Raw genomic sequence first — 9841 nt, 5'->3', positions numbered from 1 at the left:
CATTAAAAATAGGATTTTGTGTAATGGCTATGACACTTTGGCTATTAGAGAAAGGGATAGGAGTGGCATCGTCATGCAAAAAATGCATAAGCAACAGACGTCATTTGCATTCCAATGTGGATATGAAAATAGCTTTGTGTTTTGCTTCACTTACAGAGATAGCCATTGTTGTCTATTTCTTGTTAGCCTAAGCAACAATATTAAAACCAAGCAAGAAACAAAACCACTAGTAGATCCTCCATTGTTATGAGTCTTGCTTGATTTGAGTCACTAAATCCAAAGAAATTGGGATTGCCCTCCTTGGCATAGAACAATCCTAGTGTGACGTGCCTTGGAGGTATTGGAAGACTCTCCTTATTGTTCTCCAATGAGAAACTTTTATTGACATAAAAATACAACAACATATGTGATATCAAGTCTAATGAAGCATGGATAGATGAATGCACCCACTACCTATCTATAGAATGAGCTTCATTTGATTTTTTCTCTTCCATAATTTTCCCAAGCTTGTGATCCACCTACAATGGGGTACTAACTAGTTTGAAATCTTGCATTTTTTCCTCCCCCCCTACTCACACATCCACACACCATTATTCGCATTCATAGAAAACATTTTTCTCAACAAATCACAAAAGTTAGGGTTTCAAAGTTTCGAAGGTTTTTCTTGAGAAAACGAAGCTGCGTGATAATTCACAGATTTTACAAGATTGAGAAATTTTTTTTGATAGGTGAAAATAAAGATGTTGCAAGTTCATTGTATATGGTCTACAGGTTTCTTATGAACGCTACACACACACACTTTTTAGCATTGCCTCGTTATACCTTTTTTCCAAAGTGTCCCTCTAATCATTTTATGCCATGCCCATGCCCATTCTAAATTTGTCTTGGGTGACCTCCCTCCGTTCCTCCCTCCTCCCTCTCTCTCTCTCTCTCTCTCTCTCTCTCTCTCTCTCTCTTTCTCTCTCTCTCTCTAACTCATTAGCATCCTCCTCCTGTATCAATATACTCCACACACACACACACACACACACACATATACACACATGCACACACCCACCTCTCCTCGACCACATTTTCCTCATTTAATGTCCACCCGCTCCTAAAAAACACATGGAATTTTCTTGAAACATCGTACTAGTCCCCTTTCCATTCCCACTTGTTTCCTCCTCGCTTTTTATCCTTGTGTAGGTCTTTTTTGTTGGCAATTAATTCCCATATTCTTGATGGGGGTGGGCCTACCTTAGTCTTTAAGTACATTTATTTCCCCTTGTAGTAGCAATTTAATTGCTTACTTTGTCCTTTACTAAATTAATTGTCGCAATTAGTTGGTTTATTTAATTGATTTGAGTCATTTATTTAGATAAGCCTAAAACTTTCAATTTAATAAGAATGTTATTTTCATCCCCCAATCCCTTACACACACACATATTTCTTTATTTACTTAAGCACACACAACTTTTATTTATACTTACACAATTTTTTCTACACCTTCATTATATTGGAAATTGTATACAACACACTTTTTTTAATCCCTTTCTTGTGTTTACACACACACTAAGTTTCTAGAAAATAAACTAATCATGCTTTATAAAATTCAATGTTAAGCATTGTTGAGAATACTAATTAAAGATTGAATGGTTGGCAAAATGGAAAATGTGTAATTATGAAGATGCTCATTGGCAGTGGTGGGATTTAATGCTATAGACGGTACTTTGTCTATTTGATGGAACAAAAATGGAGCATGCACTCAGTCGTTGGACACACTTAGGCCTACGATTTCTACAACCCTTATATATATACATATGATTGAGACAAGCACCCCCCTTGCTACCGCCCTCCCTATTTATATTGCTACTTTAACCCACACCTCATTCCCTAACCCCCTTAACTAGTCCCTAACCTTGATTGCTCCCAAACCATCCCCTAACCCCCTATTCATGCTAACCCGCTATTCACGTTATCACTCCTTATTTAGTTATATACCCTTATTTTCCCCCTACCCACCCTAACCACCACTACCTACTCCCCTCATGCACGTCCTTAATCTACACTCTCATCTTGATAGGATTTGCCTTCCTACCACTCCCTATTTAGGTGCTCTAGTATCTCTCCAATCTCACAGTTATTCTTTTCCTCCTCGGACTCTACTGGCTTGGCTTCGTGCCTCTTGTATATAGACTCCTCTTATTTTTTGTACTTGAAGCCACATGACATGGCTTAGCTTCCTTATTTTTTGTACTTGAAGCCACATGATGTGGCTTAGCTTCGTGCTATATGTATATACAAGCACTTTTTGAGCTTTCAATTTTATTGCGTTTTGGAGTTGTAATATTTTATTTGGAATTGTAATTAAAATGCGGTTGGTTGTAAGAATTGAATTACAGAATGTGGATATGGGATTCTTGTAACTATATAGCATACACAACATACACAATATTCTGTAAATTTTTTTTTAAAAAAAAAAGCGTGTCTATCAGTGCGTTTAGAAACGCATTTATATTCGCATCTGTCTGTTTGACTTGTGTCTATACGCGCGTCTATAAAAGCGTTTATAAGCATGTCTATTTATGTGTCTCTATGTGCGTCTATATGTGCGTAAGTCTGATATATAGATGCGCAATTAGACGCGGGTCTCCAAACGTGCAAATAGATGCGCTCGTAAGTTTTTTATTTAGTTCATGAAACGCGTCTGTGCGCGCGTCTATGGGTGCTTTGTCGTGTTGTGATGGCCCAGTAGTTCGGTATTTCATGCTAATCGCCAGCATGGTGCTTGGGGTCATGATTGTTTGTGTCTGCTTTGTGGTGTTATATCGCCACAGGCTGCATATTCTAGTGCAAGCTCAAAGCAACCACCAACCACTTGCAGGCCCACAAGGTGGCTAGATAAGAGGTTCTACATAATTTATTTTGATCCTCATCTTGTATAAATATAGCAAGTTTTGATAGCATCTTGTATGCATGTAGCCATGTACTTGAGCATCCAGTTCTGCTTTGGCATTCACAAGTGTCTCCCTTGATGCTATGCATTCCTTCTCCGGTGCTTGAATTTGATACTTACTTCTTTGAGGCTGTGCTGCAACTCATTGTTTATGTCTATTGTGGCATGGATTTGATCCTCTTTAAGTAGCAGGGTTTTTTAAAAGTGCACCATTTCTTTTTTAATATCACTTGCATTTGGGAGAGTTATAACTCGACCTCGTCCTTTCTACTCAAGTGTTTTTCTTGGAGAAAAATCGTGGCCTGTAAGGCATCCTTCCTACTTTCTGCTAGAGCATTTTCTCACATGTCGACTTGGCTCTCGTATTGCTTGCTTTAGCTATTCCCTATGTACCTTGGCTACCTCTATCCTACAGGTTCCGCTCTATCACATGCCCTTACGCCTTGGAGCTTGCTAAACACTGTGATTGGCGACACCCAGCTTCTTACTAGGCAACCTTTGTTGCTTTACTTTTTCATCGTGTTGTATGGCAACTAGACTCCGTGTGCGCAGCCTCCTATCAACTTTGCGCTTTTCTTAAACTCCTATAAGATGAACTCCTAGCTTCTTGGTGACGTAGAGCTCAGTGTATTCATCCCTTGGTTTACTTGGCATCGTTGCTCCCAGCTTCCTGCCGTCGTAGAGCTCTACCTGGCGACGTATTCTCCCTTTGTTTGGATTGCTCCTCTCCTTTCTAGTTTTGATTCTTATTCCTTTGCTTGACAAGCAAACTACATGATTTTCCCTCTTGTTTATTTACGAGTTGATGGCATGTTCTTTGTGGCTTCGAACTTCTTGGTGGCAAATTTGTCACGACTTCTTCCTACTAATCGTGATTTCCTTCTTGTGGTGTTTTCTCCATCATCGTGATTGAGGCTCTTACTACTGCCCTTGTCTCTAAAAGTGTCGGTGGTCTGTCTTTTCTTACAGTTGCTTTTTGGCCTGCTCTTTGTGGGTAGGGTATAGGAATGGTTGCATTTTTTCAAAAGTAGAATAGGATTTTAAATAAAACCTATTACATGTAAAATATTCATTCGTTCCTTGTTGCATGGGGAATGGAGAACTAACCTACTGCCACATGTACTCCAGCAATTGGTGGGTCACTGCATGCCATTTAAAAGAGAAAAACCACCAATTATGATCATTGTAATGAAGTGCCATCGATTGTCTCTCCAGCTTGGCCTCCAGTTCATGAAATTGCAGAATCTATTGATGCGCGTTATGCCTTCACGGCCCTCTTCTTGCTTATTCTGCTCATTGGCGGCTCGTATTAAGGAATGTTATGTGGTTCAATTGAATGGTGTGTGGCCTTTCTGTGCCAAACATCTAAAGGTGTCGTTCAACGCTGAGGCACTCTGCTCTATGAGATTTAGGGAAGATTTTGCAATCATGGTTATCACAAGTTCGGCCTTCTATATAATAGAGGTATTCTTGTGTATCAATTGCTCATCATACGGGATTGTGAGTGTTTATCCTCTTCCTCCAAACTCTGTAATGGCTGAATTCGATGTCCTTCGTGAAGCCATGGAGACGGAAACCAATACGTTCGGTATTGGTACGCTTCTGCTTTAACTTCTCTTCCACTTCGATTTCTTTCTTGATTTGATGAGAAAGTTTGTGCTTTGCACGCTTGAAGATTGACTGTTGCGGTGGAGTGAAACATTTACAAAGCCTATCATTTTGTTTATTTGTTCGAAAAGTATAAGTTGTGGATCATCCTTGTATGCATGTAGGATTAACAGAGATGCGTAGAGTTCTACTTTTCTTTAAAAGCGTGTGCAAGAGCAGCAATGGGTCAGCGTTGTTGTCAGTTCTAACCATTAACTTGCATGCGAGATAGCTCAACGTTGCGAGTAGAAGAGATGGCTGAAGCTAATTGCTGTTAATTTGTATGCTCGATGTCTCAAGGTTGTAGACTCTAACTGTTAGCTTGCATGTAGAGCTGGCTAAACGCTATGGAAAAGACGATGTTCTTGAAGGAGGAGACAAAATTGGTACTCCTATAGGAGAGCTATTAAGGCATTCTCCTCATTGGGGGTGAGGTCATTGGCGATGAATACTGGGTTGTGGGTCTTGCCCTTTCGGGGCTAGGTTTACCTCTTTGACCGGGGCCAGCCCATCATACCCTTGAGAACAACCGTCCTCTCGAGACCTTTTGGCCTATTGGTAGAAGATCTTACGATCCTGAATAGTTAGGCCTTGTAGTGGGCAGGTACCTGTCGAAGGTCTTCCTTATCCTCAATTTCCTCCTCTTCTTTTGCTGGAGCAATGGTCTTTTTGGCCTTAGCCTTGCCTTTGGATACAAGGGATTTGGGACCTAAAGAGGGCTCTTCCATTGTACTTATAGAGACGATGGGGGTGGTTACCCTACTTACCCTATTTCCCTAGTTAGATGACAACTCGTGGTGAGTAGTCATGGCACCTATGTAGGACAGCCAGTGAAGATATGATTTTACCCTCATGGTTCCCTTGCTTACCTCTCGGGGTTTGATCATGTTAAACGTTCTTAGGGAACCACCGGGGTCAGACCCTCGAACTGTAGGGTGGTGATCTGAAACCCTACTTTTTCTGGGACATTTATGTTGGCTAAGATGTGCATCTAGTTTTGCGAGAATTCTGGTTCGGGGAGAGGTGCATACCAGAAGTCATCAGACTCTTTCTCATCCTCTTCATTGTCACAGGGTTGGAATAGCTTTACGGAGATGGTTCGGGGGACTGTGGCGGCAAAGAGGTGTCCTGACAATGGATGGGCCTTGTAGGTGTGCAAGTCCACTCTCATGGTTTGCTCCTTGTGCCGCAAGTAGATATTATCATACGCCAGTCCCCATCGACTAAATTTACTACCAGATGGGTCCGCTCGAGTGCTAGTTTTCCCCATTTCTCCCAACATTCCTTGGTGTAGACACTCACTCTTGCTCCCCCATCCATGATGGCTTCCACCTTTTGGTTTTGGTAGACTATGGGGACAGAGGCGTTTGTGTCATCACCCTCGAAGTACTGGCCTAGCTTGTTGATGAGAACCTTTGGTAGGTTTTGCCCTTTTTCTAGCGTTGATTGGTTGGGCTACAGGCTAGTAGGGGTTGGAGGTAAGAAGGGTCTATTTATCCAATTAGGCAGATCACACCATAGGATGGGATTTCCTCTGAGCAGGGAAGCAATTGGCGTTTTGACCTCTATCGATAGGAAAGCAGCCAACCCGACATTGTTGCCTGGCTCTGGTGAAGCTTCTTCCTCCATGGACAACATGTTAGCGAAGCCATACAGGTCTCCTTTGTCCTGGAGGTTATGCAACACTGGGTCTTCTTGGAACATCTTTTGCATCAAATCCGGAGCTTCCGACTGCTCCAAGTTGAGGTGTTCCTCTTCCTCCACCCTTTCTAGCACCTTGAGCAATTTCGCCCCTCGATGGCCCATCAGGTGGGCTGGATGAATAGTATCTGACCCCCTACTGGGCTTTAGTCGATGCTCAAACTTATCTTGGCAACCCCGTACAAAATTTTGGGCATCCTTTATGTATTTCTTTTTTAAGACTCGATCGGGATAGGTCTCCTTATAGGTGGGTGTGGGTGCCAGTAGGCCTTAGGCCTGCTTGGTTTGTTCACCTTTGGGATCAAGGGTACCTCAGGGTCTCCTTGGGTGGAGGAATGTTCAGAAGCAAAGGAGGTGGCAAGAGTAGACGTCTCCTCATCAAAATCATCATGAATGAGCACTTGGTCGGAGCCGTCACCTACTCGAATGGCCTTCTTGGATCAGGTTAGAGGATGTGGGTGAATCTTGGGGCCAGGCAGCGGGAATCCCTTACTCTTCTTTTTGAGATTCCTCATTGCCTTGCCTAATGCCTTGGCTTGCATCCTTGTAAGGACTTGTAGTGGCACTGCAGCCACATGGCCCTGCGGCTACATGGCCCTGTTCAATGCTAAGCAGATTGAGGCTGGTGCTCTTTGGCGGGATGATTGGGGTGGTCGGTCTCCTCATTGGACAATCTTGGAATAGATGCTCCGTTCTGCATGCCGCACACAAAGGGGTGGGATTGGTCATGGTTGGGGCAGTGGGAGTACAATCCCTGTATGGACAGTCCTTCAAGAAGTGTGGGCCTTGGCATTTGAAACAGGACACTGGAGGGTTTGAAGTACCTCAGTAGGGGCATTCACTTGCTCTATGGGGACCCTAGCAGGTGTAACATTGGAGCGGGGGTCTCTGAGCAATTGAGTTTAGATCTCTCACCCTTGCGTTTACAGGGGCAGTCTGGAATACGGGGACTTGTTGATCCTCTGGCGGGAGGTAGTGGATCAGGGTACCACTTTCCTCCTCGTAGGGGTAGTAATCATGAGGTCCGTGATTAGGATCCATTTCCTCCCAATCGTTGGGCAATTCTTCAACCAACACTTGATTGACTGGGGCTATATGAGGTAGCGAGGGATGTGGACCTAATATGGGTGGTGGTAGTGGAGCTTTGGCTGAGTCCTGTACTAGGGCTAGAGCTAGTCACGGGGCCACCTTGAGAGATTTGGGGGTTAGGTGGGGCCGTTAGGGCTAATGGGGGTCTCATTTGATACATGGGTTGGGGAAGGGTCCTCAAAAATCGACATTGGAGGATATCATGATTTCCCCACCTATGGCAATGTGCGCAGTAGAGTGTGGGCCTTGCCCTTAGGCAAAGACAAAATGTAAAATTTTAGAAAAGGTGAGTTCTAAGACACAAAACTACTTCAAAAGTTGGCAAGAATCCTTATTTTTGTTGTTTTTTGAGGTGGTTGGACCTCACACACACCTTAGCAATCAAACCCACTAAGTTTCTATGAACTTGAAATACCAAAAGCATCAAAGATAAGCCTCCAATGCTCTCAAATGGCTTTCCTACAAGAAAAAATAGTTTTCCATCCTCACTCTCACGTTCTCCCTCTCTTTCCTCCTACAACTCCACTTAACAAGCTCCAAGGTAAGCTTGAAGACTTGTGCAATGGGAATATATCGAAGGAAGACAAGTGCAAATGCAAAAGCATACCTTTTCTCCTCGACAGCGGCACCAAAAATGTAGTGTGGGTCTTGGCGATGACTCACGTGTCGTGGGGATGTTGAAGATATGCCGATGGAGTGTCCACTCCTAGCTACTTCTTGTGGGAGCAATGCATAGCACGAGTCATCCGCAAGTGTCACACAAGCGGCCTCCGAATTGTTGCAATTTGGTTCCATACAAGAGAGAAGGAAGGGAAGAGGGGAGTGGAGAGGGAGAAGGGAGGGAGGAGAGAAAAAGAGGGGAAGGGAAGAAGGGAGTGAAGGGGGATAGAGTGGCAACCACAAGGGCACTATGAAGGAAACAAGAGAACACCCAAAACACTCTCTTGGAAGAGAAGAGGGAGCTTGTATTCAACTTGGTGCAAACAACAATGAAGACCAAAGTCAACCATTTGGCCTTGTATACAAGTCACCTTTTGAAGGGAGGGCCAACCTTTTCCTTTTTAGCACTCTCCCTCTCTTTACAACCAAGGGCTCTTGGGCTCGTAGGGTGCCAAGGCATATTGCTATTCTTACCATCTCTCCCTACTAGCAGAAATAGTGCTTGTGTTAACCATATTAGAGCGCTTGGGACAACAAGCTTAGCGTTAGGAGGTGTTCCTAACTGGCTCCCAAAACGACGCTTGTGTTAGCCTCGCGCCTCCTAGGCTTAGGTGATTTGGGGCTCAAACTCCCTGAGCGCCCTCACACCTTAACCCATTTGAGGCTCGAACCCCACGCCTGAGGCTCAAAACCTAGAGTGGCGAGGCTTAGCTTCCGCGAGACACTCAACGGTAACCCTACCTCGGGATATACAGGGATCAAACTCTCTGAGTTTGAGCTAAACTCCTTTCATGGCTATTTTTGTTAGCGTGGCTATTTCCGTGGACATGGACTTGAAATGTGCATGTTGCTTGCACTCCTTGGTCTTGGTGGTTGCTGGAACATACAACCTATGCCTGGAATCCTTGAATCCTTGGACTTTGGAGCGGACTTTGGATATTTGGGGATCAAACTCCCTGAGTTTGAGCTATACTCTTTCCGTGTGCACATTGCTTGTAATCACTGGCCTTGGGGTATTTGGGGATCAGACTCCCTGAGCTTGTCTGATGAAGTAGATCATGCGGCTTGGTCACCTTTACTCACTGATTACCCTGCATTTGGTGGCTGTACTCTGTGGATGTTAACAGAGACAAAGAGAGAGAGAGAGAGAGAGAGAGAGAGAGAGAGAGAGAGAGAGAGAGAAGAGAGCGAGATAGAGAGAGAGAGAGATAAAGAGAGGAGGGGGAGAGAGAGAGAGAGAGAGAGAGGAGAGAAGAGAGCGAGATAGATAGAGAGAGAGATAGAGAGAGAGAGAGAGAGAAGAGAGAGAGAGAGAGAGAGAGAGAGAGAGATTCATCGAAGAAGTAATTACAAATCATCCCTTCTTCAAGAGAGCGAAGGGGGGGAGGGTGACGAGAGAGAGGGAGAGAGAGATGGGGGTGGGGACAATAGAGAGAGAGGAGAGAAGAACGAGAGGGAGAGAGAGAGAGAGAGAGGGGGGGAGCGGAGCAAGAGAGAAGAGAGAGTGAAAGAGGGGGGGGGAGAGAGAGAGAGAGAGAGAGAGAGAGAGAGAGAGAGAGAGAAGGGGGGTGGGGAGCGGGGCAAGAGAGAAGAGAGAGTGAAAGAGGGGAAAGAGAGAGAGAGAGAGAGAGAGAGAGAGAGAGAGAGAGAGAGGGGGGGGGAAGGGGGCAACAAAGAAGAGAGAAGAGAGAGAGAGATGGGGCGGCAAGAGAGAAGAAAGAGGAGAAAAAGGGGAGAGAGAGAGAGAGAGAGAGAGAGAGAGAAAGAGATAGAGAGATTCACCGAAGAAGTGTTTGCAGATCATAA

This window comes from Dipteris shenzhenensis, chromosome 7 (genome assembly GCF_047967505.1).
Source record: "Dipteris shenzhenensis isolate YYH24624 ecotype China chromosome 7, Dip_SZ_1.0, whole genome shotgun sequence".
In the NCBI taxonomy this organism is placed as follows: Eukaryota; Viridiplantae; Streptophyta; class Polypodiopsida; order Gleicheniales; family Dipteridaceae; genus Dipteris; species Dipteris shenzhenensis.
This window is presented reverse-complemented; position numbering follows the sequence as displayed.